Here is a 13,144-nt window from a genome sequence, read left to right as displayed (position 1 = left end):
TCTTATTATTAAAAACAATTCTGGAAAATCAAACTTTTGCTATCGGGTTAATTCCAATTCATAATGAACCTATAAGACAGAGTAGAACTGCCCCATAGGTTTTCCAAGACTGTAAATCTTTATGGAGCCTGCCACATCTTTCTCTCGTGGAGCAGCTGGTGGGTTGGAACCACTATCAACCTTTAGGTTAGCAGCCAAGCACTTAACCATTGCACCACTAGGGTGCCATACTAAAAGCAATTAGACATACATAAAACTATGAAATGAACTTGGCACTTCCCAGATTTATGGTGGTTGAATATCACTGCATCCATTGCATGTCTAATTGAATATTTCATGCTTTAATTAGAAAATTATTTTCATAGGAGTCCAATACTTACCACCAAATATAACTTTCACCCACATGATCACATTTAATTACCATTAATTTATCCTAACTGTTCTCATAATGATGCACCTCTAGCTCCATATCAGTTCAGTCCCTAATTATAGGGAAAAAACACAGTGAGAAAAGTGAAATGATAGGAACACATAAATTCTATTCAGAAAGAAATTAAAATGCGAGATGTGTAGTCAGAGAAAATAGGAATGAAGTAGTGGGGAGAAAAAAAAACAGCTAAATTATATTTTCCCAAAAGTGCAAATGCAGTTTCCCAGTAACATAAAATATGCATTCGAGTTTCCCAAATGTGGGGAAATAGCAAAAGTCAGCACATCTGGGGTGAAGTGGATGGACCTGGCCATGGGGAAACCACCTTTGTCATTCTGGTACCTCCCCTGATCTGAGGTGGTATCACTACGGAAGTAGATTGCCCAACCCTCCTTCCGAGGAGTGGATGGTGGGTTTGAGCTGCCAGCCTTCTGGTGCCTTAGGCACTACACCACCAGAGCTCCTGATAGGTAAGTACAGGCTAAATTATTTTTTTCAAAAGGAGAGAGAGGAGATAGTTAAATAAAAGAGAGAGAGAGACACTCTCTTTTTGTTAAACACAATGAGATGGGATTAGAAATCTGTGAAAAACAAGGTGTCATATCAGTGAACCCAGCTATTCTACTGCTGTGTATGTGTTTAGGGATTTGTCCCTTCATAACTTTCATAGGAAGACAAAGTAGGGAAGAATATAGGGTCAGAATAGATAAAAGGGTAGCAAAGCTCAGCATAAATACAATATTTGCCATTGAGTCGACTCTGACTCATACTGACCCCACGTGTGTCAGAGGACGATTGTGCGCCACAGGGTTTGGAACAGCTAATTTTTCAGAAGTAGATTGCAAGGTGTTTCTTCTAAGTTCCCTCTGTTGTTGTTGTTATGTGCTGTTGAGTCGGACCCAACTCATAGCGACCCCTCCTTGGGTTTCTGAGGCAGTATCACTACAGAAGTAAATTGCCCGATCTTCCTTCTGAGGAGTGGCTGGTGGGTTTGAACTGCCAGCCTTCTGGTTAGCAGTCAAGTGCCTTAGGCACTATGCTACCAGAGCTCCTAAGGTCCCTCTAAGTAGACTCATACTACCAACTTTTCAGTTAGCAGCTGAGTATGTTAACCATTTCCCCTTTTGGTAGGAGTCCAATACTTACCACCAAATATAACTTTCACCCACATGATCACATTTAATTACCATTAATTTATCCTAACTATTCTCATAATGATGCACCTCTAGCTCCATATCAGTTCAGTCCCTAATTATAGGGAAAAAAACACAGTGAGGAAAGTGAAATGATAGGAACACATAAATTCTATTCAGAAAGAAATTAAGATGCTAGATGTGTAGTCAGAGAAAATAGGAATGAAGTAGTGGGGAGAAAAAAAAAACAGCTAAATTATATTTAAAATTACCTGTGAAAACCTAACCTTGGATCTTATGTTTTCCTTGGTCAAATTTTGGCTGTGATGTCATTTTAACTCACTTTAATAGACTTAAGAGCAGAAGAGACAAAATTAGCTCAGTGCAAGGCTCCCAGGTGAGTCGTTGTGTGACATCTTCATGATGCAGTCAGGCAGTTGAGGAGACTCCAGCTTGCAACATATATGTAAAGGCCCATGGCTCTGAGTTCTTCAGGAAAGTCAATTACCCAAAGAAAGAGCTGGCAAGACTTGCCCTACTCATTTCAAGTTACTCTTTCCCTCTCCTGCCTGTGGCTAATGTCTCCTTCCTTCCATCACACCCTTTATGTTTTTTGTACTTCTGATGTCTGATTTTTCGGGGTATTTTCTGATTACGTGACTCTCCAGCATGTTGTGGTTATTCCATTCATCCTACCAGGGTCTCGGTGACAAGTGTGTTAATTAAGAATGGAAGAAATGCCAACAGGAAGAGCAGATTGGACTAAAAGAATGATTACTGGGCTAAGGAGGTTGCTTGATTTTTCTAGTGGGATGCTCTGCAGTGTTCAGAGCCTGCCCTGTAACAGGGTGTGAGCTGAAGAGACCACAGATAAATGAAGGTCTCCTTGGAGCAGATATACGATGCACATTGCTCATTGTCAGGCACTGTCCAATCAGTCTGACATCCATGCGAATGAATGGCTGTGCTGGAAGCTTAGCATTTGAGTTCAGATAATGGTTTACAGGCTTCAGAAAGGAACATTTACTATGTGACCAGAAGTTGCAATGAGCCTCAAGGTGCTTTCCTCCAAAGATAGGGTAGTCCAGCCCATGTTAAAGCACAAACCCAACTGAAGAAAATTGGAAAACAGAAATCCACAGACAATGACCTCCCCATGTTCCTGAAAGCATCAAACATTTCAAAGGAAAACATGAAACAATGTAGGAATGCTTTTTCACTTAGAAAAAAGCACATACTCAACCTGAATATTAAAGTTGCAAGGAAGAAAAGACCAGGATTTTATTTATTTATTTTTCCTTCTCCCTAGTCTCACTTTTTCTGAGCCTTAGTCTGAATTCAGTGGAGGAAAAAGGAAAAATTTACTACCTTTCCAACAGAACCTCTACTGGATCTCTTTTCTCTGTCAAGTTGTAAATTGCTTTGAATAGCTTTTTTTTTTTTTTTTTCCCACCAGCATGAAATTGGTAATTATGTATGGCTTATCACACCTGAGACAAGATTTTGGTGATATAAGCTAATTTAGATGTAAAGTATTTTCTCCTGAAAAAAACAAAACAAAACAAAAATGTACCTCCTAATCATAGGAAGATTTATCTCAGCTCTTTCATGATCTTGCAAATAAAATGAAAGGCCTGAATGAGGCTTTCTCCATTCAAATTTTATGGGATCTAGAGCTAGAAAACTTGCCTGCTAACCAGACGGCTGGTGGTTCAAACCCACCAGCCACTCCTCAGAAGGAAGGTTGGGCAATCCTACTTCCGTAGTGATACTGCCTCAGAAACCCAAGGAGGGGTCGCTATGAGTCGGGGTTGACTCGACAGCACATAACAACAACAGAGCTAGAAAACAGATAAAATTCACAATAAGGGGGTCTTCTATACATATGAATTAATCATATGGCTTGTTTACAAATGACAAATGAGCTCCATGAAATGTCCATTCACACAGAACACAGAACTAGTTTACACTTAGGAGCTGGGCTTGGGATTGCTCCCACAGTAGTAGGATCAAAGACCCTGAGTCTCTGGTACCCTGTAGGTCAGGTATTTTGTTTAAAGGCTGTAATTACTATAAATTAAAAAAGAGAAATGAACTATTAACATGACATTTCATTCCTAGCAGGCAATAAGTGGCAGCATCTTATTATAAAATTATTTATTTATAAATAATTTGAAATTATTATCATAAAATTAGTTGTCACTAAGGGCCAGATCTGTGAACTGTAAATGAGTATCTTGAACAGCAGTGTGGTCCTCATGGCAATTCAAGCACAGCTTTCCTACAACAGAACTTGTTAACAAAAGGCTGAAACCAATGCCTGCCATTAAACAAACACATAATGGTGGTACCTTATTTATAAGCACCTAGGAATTAAGAATTTAAGGCTTAAGGGAAATTTTCCCAAAGGCCAGTTTCCCCAAATAGAGCAAATGCTGTATTTGTCTTTGCCCATAGTTTACTTCTTTAGGGTCAGAGTGGATGGAAAGAGATTTACTTCATTGAACAGGATATTGTTCCTAAATCCATGTCTGTTAGTCTAAAGACCTTTGGGCAAATCATTATTTTCTGTCAGAACTCCATGAAGTCTGCAGCATTGTCAAATTTTGCAAATAGTTTTTTTTTTTTGTTGTTGTTGTTGTTGTTATTTAGAGTAATTATGATGATGATGATGTCAGTATTGACTTTAATCAAACTGATTTTCTCTATTTGTTGAAATCATATAGTTTTTTTCCTTTAACTGTTAAAGTTGTGAATACACTGATTAAATTTTTTAAAAATAATTTATTCTATTTTTTTGTTGTAGTTGAGAATGTACACAGCAGAACATACACTAGCTCAACAATTTCTACATATATAATTCAGTGACAATGATTGCATTCTTCAAGTTGTGAAACCATTCTCACCCTCCTTTTTTGAATTGTTTCTCCCCCATTAAAATAAACTCACTGCCTCCTAAGTTTCCTATATAACCTTTCGAAGTACTATTGTCAATTTGGTCCCATGTAATTCTCTTAAAAATCACAATGCTAAGGCAGACATTCTTTACTAGTTAAACTAAACTATTGTTTTTTATTTTAAGAAGACTTCAGGGGGACTTCCAGTAAGATAGAGGAATAGGCAGACAAACTACATAGACCCTCTTCAACAAAGAAAAGAGAAACCAATTGACAGAGATACAGAAGATAATCCTGGAGCCCTGAGCTTTGAAAAGAACTATACAGAAATGGATTAGGCACCAACTAGTTGAAAAACCTGAACAAAAACTGTGAATATGGAGACGGCTGGAACAGTAGACTGTCAGGTACTCTAATGGGACCAACAGCCTGAATATTTCCAAGTGGTGTTGGGACCTGAGGATTGACCTAAAGATCAGCCCTGGTTGCCCATGGCTGCAGGGACAACTGTGCTGGTGGCCTATGACTACAAAAGGAAACAGCAAGGAGGGAGACAACCTGAGCTGTGGACTTTCTGCTATCCATAGGGTGCAGCCACTTTGAATGTTTATGAGCAGTGGCCATTTTGGATATTTAAAGTGACTGAGGGCACAGCCATTTTGAATCTTTACAAGTGGAGGCCATTTTGGATTTTAAAGTGACAGAATTCTCATTCAGATTCCAGAGACCTAAGAATAGGCTCTGTTTGCCAAGGACAACAGGGACATACCAGAGGCTGACAATGGAAAGGAGACAGGTGGTGAGTGTATAAGTGCTGTCAACTAGCGAATAGAGGAGCACACCACAGTACCTTGCATACGTAGATAACATCCAAACAAAACAAAGAAAATTAACATCATGGGCAAGTCACTCCAATATACAATCACCAATTAAATATAAACACAACAATAGAACAATGCCTCAGAGACAGCAGAGCATCACAGTTCACACAAAGAAGCAAGATAAAGCAAGAGAAGCAAGGGACAAGGATACAGACCCAAAACATATCCCAGAGGAAGACACAGCATTGGAAGTCCCTGATAAGGAATTCAAAAGAATTATATTTAGATATCATCAATGAACTGAGAGACAGATCAAGGAAAACACTGACAAAATGGAGGAAAACACAGAAAAAGCCCTAGAACAATTTCAAAAGACAATACAAGAACAAAATGACAAAATAAATGAAAAATTAGAAATGATACAAAATCTACACAAAGAAATCCAGAAGATTAATACTAAAGTTTCAGAAATAGATAAGACATTGAATGAGCAAAAGAGTAGAATTGAATCAATGGAAGACAGAATTAGTGAGATTGAAGGAAAATACCTCAATACTTCTTTAGAAAGCAATCAATCAGAAAAAAGATCAAAACGAAATGAAGAAAGCCTAAGGTTCATGTGGGATACCATCAAAAGGAATAACCTATGTGTCATCGGAATTCCAGAACCGGAAGAGACAAATAAAACCACAGAAAAAATTGTCAAAGAATTGTTGCAAGAGGATTTTCCTGGTATGATGAAAGATGAGAATACGTCCATTTAGGAAGTGCAATGAACCCCAAACAGGATATATCCCAAAAGAAAATCACCAAGACATATAATCATCAAACTCACCAAAAGCAAAGACAAAGAAACCATCTTGAAAGCAGCACAGGAAAAACCAAAAGTTACTTACAAGGGACAACCAATAAGACTAAGTTCAGATTTCTCAACAGAAACTATGCAGGTGAGAAGGCAATCAGGTGGTACATATAAAACCCTGAAAGAGAAAAATTTCTAACCAAGAATTATGTACCCAGCGAAATTGTCCCTCAAATATGATGATGAAATTACGACATTTCCAGTTAAGTAGAAATTAAGGGAATTTTTTAAAACCAGACCAACCTTATAAGAGATGCTAAAGGGAATGCTTTGGACAGAGAAGTAACAACAGCAAACAACTGACCACTCACACACATGGTGACATAACCCAGAAACCAGCCCACCTATGGAAGTATCCAAAGTAACTAAGCCTACAAGATTATAAACAGGGAATCAACCAGAGACATCAATTGACAAATGAGGACAACTACAAACAAAAAGAGGAAAAAAATTGTGTAGTTACAGAACTTCTAGATGGTAGGGATATCAAGACAACTACAAGATAGAATGGACTGTTCTAAACTTGGGAAGAAAACTATAAATCACAGGGTAATCTCAAAGAAAAATGATAAACCTTCACATCAAAATAAAAAAGAGGACCAGCACAATTATACAGCAAATACTAAAACAGTAGCAACAAAGGAACTGATAACACAATTCATAAACAAAACAAGCTTAGCGCAGAAAATTATATGGAACAAAGAAACCAACACCACAAAAAAGCACATAACAAAAATGACAGCAACAAATTCGTACTTGTCAATAATTACATACCTGGCAAGGGACTTATCTCTGAGATTTATAGAAAACTCCAATGACTCAACAGCAAAGGAGTTAACAATCCAATTGAAAAATGGGCAGAAGACATGAATAGACACTTCACCAAGGAAGATATTCATTCAGTGGCCAGCTAATACATGAAGAGATGCTCATGATCATTGGCCATCAGAGAGACACAAATCAAAACAACAATGAGATACCATCTCACCCCAGCACTGATGACAAGGTTAAATGAGACAGAAAATAACAAATGCTGGTGGGGTTGTGGAGATATTGGGACTCTTGTACACTGCTGGTGGAGCTGTGAAGGGATACAACCACTGTGGGAAGCGCTATGGCGATTCCTTAGAAAGCTGGAATTGGAGATACCATTTGACCCAGCAATTCCATTACTAGGTATATATCCTAGAGAGGTGAGAGCCAGGACAGGAACAAATATATGCACACCCATGTTCATGGCAGCACTATTTACAGTAGCAAAAAGATGGAAACAACCTATGTGCCCATCAGTGGAAGAGTGGATGACCAAACTATGGTACATACACACAATGGAATGCTATGCAACACTAAAAAATAACGTAGAGTCTGCAGAACACCGCATAAGATGTATGAACTTGGAGGACATTATGCTGAATGAAATAAGTTGATCACAGAAGGACAAATATAGTTTTTTGTTGTGGAGGGTCAAGGAATGGTTTATATATGGAGGGAAACTTTCTCTGTTGGTTTCCAGGGGTCTGAGGGCAGGGGAGGGAACCCTGGGGGAAAAAAAAAAGCATTGACCTAGGTCACTTTAGTTAGTTTTGTGTATTTCACTGTACATAAATTATATTTCAGTAAAATGCATTAAAAAAAAAAAAAAAAAAACTTCAGGGGATATTTTTCGGTTTAAGGGTTAAGGTTTAAAGCTTATCTCAGGGCAATGGTTTCAGCGGTTCATCCAGACCCTATGGCTCCAGAAAGCATGAAATTCATAACAATTTGAAATTAGGTTCTACATTTCCCCCTTTTCATCAGGATTTTTCTATATCATCTTTGACTAAAACATTCCATAATAGTAAGGCAAAACAATGCAACCACTGCTGTGGAGTTGGATCCGACTCACAGCGACTCCTTGGGTTTCCGAGGCAGTATCACTATGGAAGCAGATTGCCCAATCTTCCTTCCAAGGAGCAGCTGGTGAGTTTGAACCGCCAGCCTTCTGGTTAGCAGTCAAATGCCTTAGGCACTGAACACTATCCAGTTCTTCATAGAGGCAATTAGTCATGCATTCCTTTTCTTCCTCCTAATCCTAACCCTCCTTCTTCCTCTGTTGCTTCAAGTGAATAGAGACCACTTGTTGTACATCGAATGGCTGTTTGCAAGGTTTTAAGACCCTAGGCACTATGCAACCAACAGGGAGGTAGAATAAAAGCACTAAATAGAATATTAGATCAATTAACTGAGATGTCCCATGACATAATGACCCTAAACCTCCAAAGCAAGAAACTAAATCCCATGAAGTATTTGATTGTACATAAGCAGCCTCAGCAGGTGTTTTTTTTTGTGTGTGTATGTGTATATATGTGTGTGTGTGTGTATATCTATACACACACACACACATACTCTCGTGGTGTAATGCCTAAGGCATTTCACTGCTAACCAGAAGGCTGGCGGTTCAAACCCCCAGCCACTCCTCGAAAGGAAGATTGGGCAATCTACTTCCTTAGTGATACCGAGTCAGAAACTCAAGGGGGGGGGGTTGTCATTATGAGTCAGATCTGACTCGACAGCAGTGATTATATATATATCTGGTAGCACAGTGCCAAGGGCACTTGACTGCTAACCAAAAGGCTGGCAGTTCAAGCCCACCAGCCACTCCTTGGAAAGAAGGTTGGGCAATCTACTTCTGTAGGGATACCGCCTCAGAAACCCAAGGAGGGGTCGTTATGAGATGAGTCAGGTCCAACTCAATGGCACATAACAACAATAACGTATAAATACGTATGGTAAAAATATATGTCATACAACATTTGTCAATTCAAATTTTTATAAGTGTATAACTTACTGACATCAATTATGTTTATCAGCTGTGCAGCCATTACCCTTAATGTGAATTTTCCATCACTGAAAACTGAAACTCAGTGCCCCATAAGCAATAACCACTCCCATTTATCCCTCCCTCCAGCTTCTGGTAACCACTGATAAGCTTTGTCCCTATATATTTCCTTGTTCTTGTCTTTTTATATAAATGAGGTCATGCAGTTTTTGTTCTTTTGAGATTGACTTATTTCACTCAGCTTAATGTCTTCAAGCTCCATCCATACTGTAGCTTGTATTGTTATTGTTGTTGTTAAGTGCCTTAATTTAGGACTTAATTTCTTTTTATGGCTGAGTAGTATTCCATCGAATATATGTACCACATTTTATCCTTTCATCCACTGTTGGATATTTAAATTATTTCTACCTTTGGGCTACTGTGAATAGTGCTGTAATGAACAACGGTGTACATATATCTGTTTGCATTACCACTTTCCAGTCCCTTGGGTTTTTAAGTAGGAAAAAAAGAACAGACTTGCCATTTGATGGTTACTAACACTAGGAGCTCTGGTGGTGTAGTGCCTAAGGCATTTGACTGCTCACCAGAAGGCTGGCTGTTCAAACCCACGAACCACTCCTTGGAAAGAAGATTGGGCAATCTACTTCCGGAGAGATACTGCCTCTGAAACCCAAGGAGGGCTCGCCATGAGTTGGGACAGACTCCATAGCAGTGAATCTTGTGGTTTTTTTTTTGTTTTTTTTTTTTTTAACATTTGTTGAAACTATACCATAGGTACTGTGCTGAGGACAATCTATTTCTGTACTGATACCACCTTGGAAACACAAGGAGGGGTTGCTATGAGTGAGATCCAACTGGACAGCAATGGGTTTGTTTTTTTGTTTTGGATTTAGTCATTTAAATAACTACATATGATTAGAATTGTTACTATATTTTTTTCTACAGATGAAAAAGAGGTCAGATCAGTTAGGTAACTCCTTACAGGTAATACAGTGAAACCTGTGATAGCTGCAACTCAAAAGAGATTTCCTTGTTTTTCCAGGTCTTACAAGTTTCTCACCTTTGGCAGGATGCAGTCTTATAACTGTTATTGGTGGTGTTATCTACTGTAGAGTTGGACCCAATTCATAGTGACCTGTCCTTGGGTTTCTGAGGCAGTATCACTACGGAAGTAGATTGCCCAACCTTCTGTTCTATCACTCTCTCTTAGTGGAAAATACATAAGTTTCCTTCTCTGACAGGCTTCCACCTTGTACAGGTTCCAGCTTCCATAGGTTTTACTGCTGTAAGTGAGACAGTTGGGGCTGACATCCAGGGAAGTCGACTGCAGAGCTTGTGCTTTTGATTATTATGTATTTCTTCTTCTTCTACAATTGGATCCAGTTCAGGTTATATTGGTTTAAATGATCAGCTTATATTAGTCCTTAAACCTCTTTTAAGGAAACTCTTTACTTACATAATACAGTGAAGGCTATGAGAGCCAAAACTAGACAATATTGCTTTGTTTTTCTGGCTCTTGTAAGTATTCTACTTTTGATAGGGTGCAGTCTTACCACTTATCTGTTGCTCATTTTAGTAGAAACTATTTTCGTTTTTCTTCTCTGACAGGTTTCTGCCTTATACACATTCTGGCATTCACAGGTTTTACTGTTTAAAAATCTATGTATACTAAATGAGAAAAATTAGAAGATGGTGAGTTTCTTTCAATATTACAAAAAAAAAAAAAAAATTCTCCACCTGACAAATTAATTCCCTACCATGGAACACTTCACTTGGGGCTCAAAAATGGTATTAGGAGTTTTGTGAACTCTAGAACTTATTTGCAAAATTATGGCTTCATAACTTTCTTCATGCTCTCACCAGGGCTTCCAACCGGTTCTTCCCATTTCAGTCATGGCTGATGAAATGAAACTGGGATGGACTGGAATTTGCAAAATGGTAGTGCCTGGAAAGATAATCAGAATGGGGAAAATTATGGGCCTGTGCTTTTGCTGGAAATGTAATCTCCCTCGAGAAAGCAAGGGCAGCTTGTTTTGACATAGCAACAAAAACTCTTGCCTGGCAGATTCTGAAACAATTGTGCGGTTTAAAGGTTGTGGTTAATCAAACCACTTAGAATGTGTGTCACTCTTCACTGTCCTGGCAATAATCCAGTCTCCCACATCAGGCTCATGAAAGGGCTCACTTTGCCTTTACCAAGTCTCCCATTCCAGAGCTTCAGTGTACAATTTTTCCTGCTCAGGTTATTGTCCCAGGCACCTACACTTTGCAAATTCTGGTCTGTTTTGGTGGCACTTTGTTGGCCATGAATGAACTTTTTAGAACTGTTCAAAGCCCTGGTTCTCATAGACTTTTAGTATTCTACAGTGGTTAAGAGCCTCTGGCCAGGTCACCTGAGAAATGCTGGAGAATGGGGAGGAGAGGAACAAGGATTGGATATTATAGAAAGTCCTAGAAGCTGCACTGTTGACCTCTGTAAAGAGATCAAACAATGTTTGACCACCTCTTCCTTGCAAGGCCCAGTAGGGGGTATGGAGGACACAGAGACCTTTATAATAGCTAACACTTCCTAAGTGCTTACCCAGTTACAAGCATTAAGTACTTTATGTTTGTTATTATGAATAATCTAGGGCAATCAGATTCCAGAATCTCTATCTCTTATATACTTTGCAAGACCACCTCATGCTGACAAGGAATTTATGTGGGTGATATGGAATGGAAGAGAGGACTGATTACTAATTTGTCAACTGGTAATTATCACAGTTACTGGAGCCATTTGGCTGGGTTATTGCCTTAGCTTCCCCAGGAAAAGGGAGATACATATTCCTGGCAAATGTTTTTGGTCTTTATTGTCAAATGCCAGTTAAGGGGCTGCTTAGACTTATAGGAGGGCTGGAACTTGCAGGTATAGCATGGCAGCACAGAATGGTGAAAAGTGGGAACATGCTAAGGAAAAAGTGGAAATGGATAGGTGGAAACAGGTCACTTGGAGGATTTGACCTAAATGAAAACCTATAGTGAAGTAAATTTATTCCAAAGGATAGCTGTAGGTTCAGATATAAAAATGAAGGGAGATTCCAGTAAATGAGGCTGATCAAAGGATCGCAATCTCAGATGATTCTGAGAATGGAGGCAAGTGGAGGGAGAGTACTCCACAGTAGAGAGATAGAGGTGTTCTTGCTTAGAGTCTAGAAAGAAACCCTTGCAATTGCATATTTCCACATTTGCTCCTACCAAGGAATGGTTCTTGCTATTTCTTAAGTGGAAACATTAGAGATTAGGGAAGCTTCATACAGGGTTGTAGGGGATTCACCATCAGTAGGCGGCATCTTACATTAAGGCTTTTCTCCTTGATTCTCACAGTCAGCTAGAGGCAGTTGTCTTTTCTTGTGAACCTCTGTTCAATGTAAATTTAATGACCTGCCGTAGATCACAAGGAGCTCTGGTAGTATAATACCTAAGGCACTTGACTGCTAACCAGAAGGCCGGAGGTTCAAACCCACCAGCCACTCCTCAGAAGGAAGAAGGTTGGGCAATCTACTTCCATAGTGATACTGACTCGGAAACCCAAGGATGGGTCACTATGAGTTGGGCCCGACTCGACAGCTCATAACAACAACAACAGCCCTAGATCACACATCCAATATATGGTAGTGATACTGGGATGTGAGGTGAGGTTTAGCTCTGGTAGCATAGTGCCTAAGGCATTTGACTGCTAACCAGAAGGCTGGCAGTTCAAACCCACCAGCCGCCACTCCTCAGAAGGAAGGTTTGGGCAATCTACTTCCATAGTGATACTGCCTCGGAAACCCAAGGAAAGATCGGGTTTGACTCAATGGCAGTGAGTTTGGTTTTTAAAATCCACATTACGCCATGACACAGCACTTCAAAAGAGGCCTGGCTGCTGTTAAATGTCAGAAGAGTAAATACAAACGTACGATGCTGTAATCACCAAAATGGAATCATTATTGACCACTATCGATCCAGAGTCAGCAATACTTATCCTAAAGCTTCCTGGTGCTTAATAAAAGAACATGTTTCATTTTTATTGTTTCTTGGCTAGTTTTTTCAAGTTTAATTTAACTACTTCATTCTCATTCTGTCATCATTGTATCATAAAATAGAAAATCTCTTTGCATAGGGACTTTTTAGTTATTATCACACAGAAAACTATTATCACAAG

General features: G+C 39.1%; 1 non-coding gene across 1 annotated transcript; it reads right to left on the bottom strand.

Annotated features, from left to right (window-relative positions):
- Positions 1-630: 630 nt before the first annotated feature.
- On the bottom strand, positions 631-794 carry LOC122149623. Its single transcript, XR_006163239.1, has one exon. It is a non-coding gene; the product is annotated as a U1 spliceosomal RNA (small nuclear RNA).
- Positions 795-13,144: the final 12,350 nt, after the last annotated feature.

Source organism: Orycteropus afer, unplaced genomic scaffold (assembly GCF_000298275.1).
Source record: "Orycteropus afer afer isolate SDZICR_OR568_19922 unplaced genomic scaffold, OryAfe1.0 scaffold00036, whole genome shotgun sequence".
NCBI classification, from domain to species: Eukaryota; Metazoa; Chordata; class Mammalia; order Tubulidentata; family Orycteropodidae; genus Orycteropus; species Orycteropus afer.
Note: the sequence above shows the minus strand (reverse complement) of the source record. Positions and strands in the feature narration are given on the sequence as shown.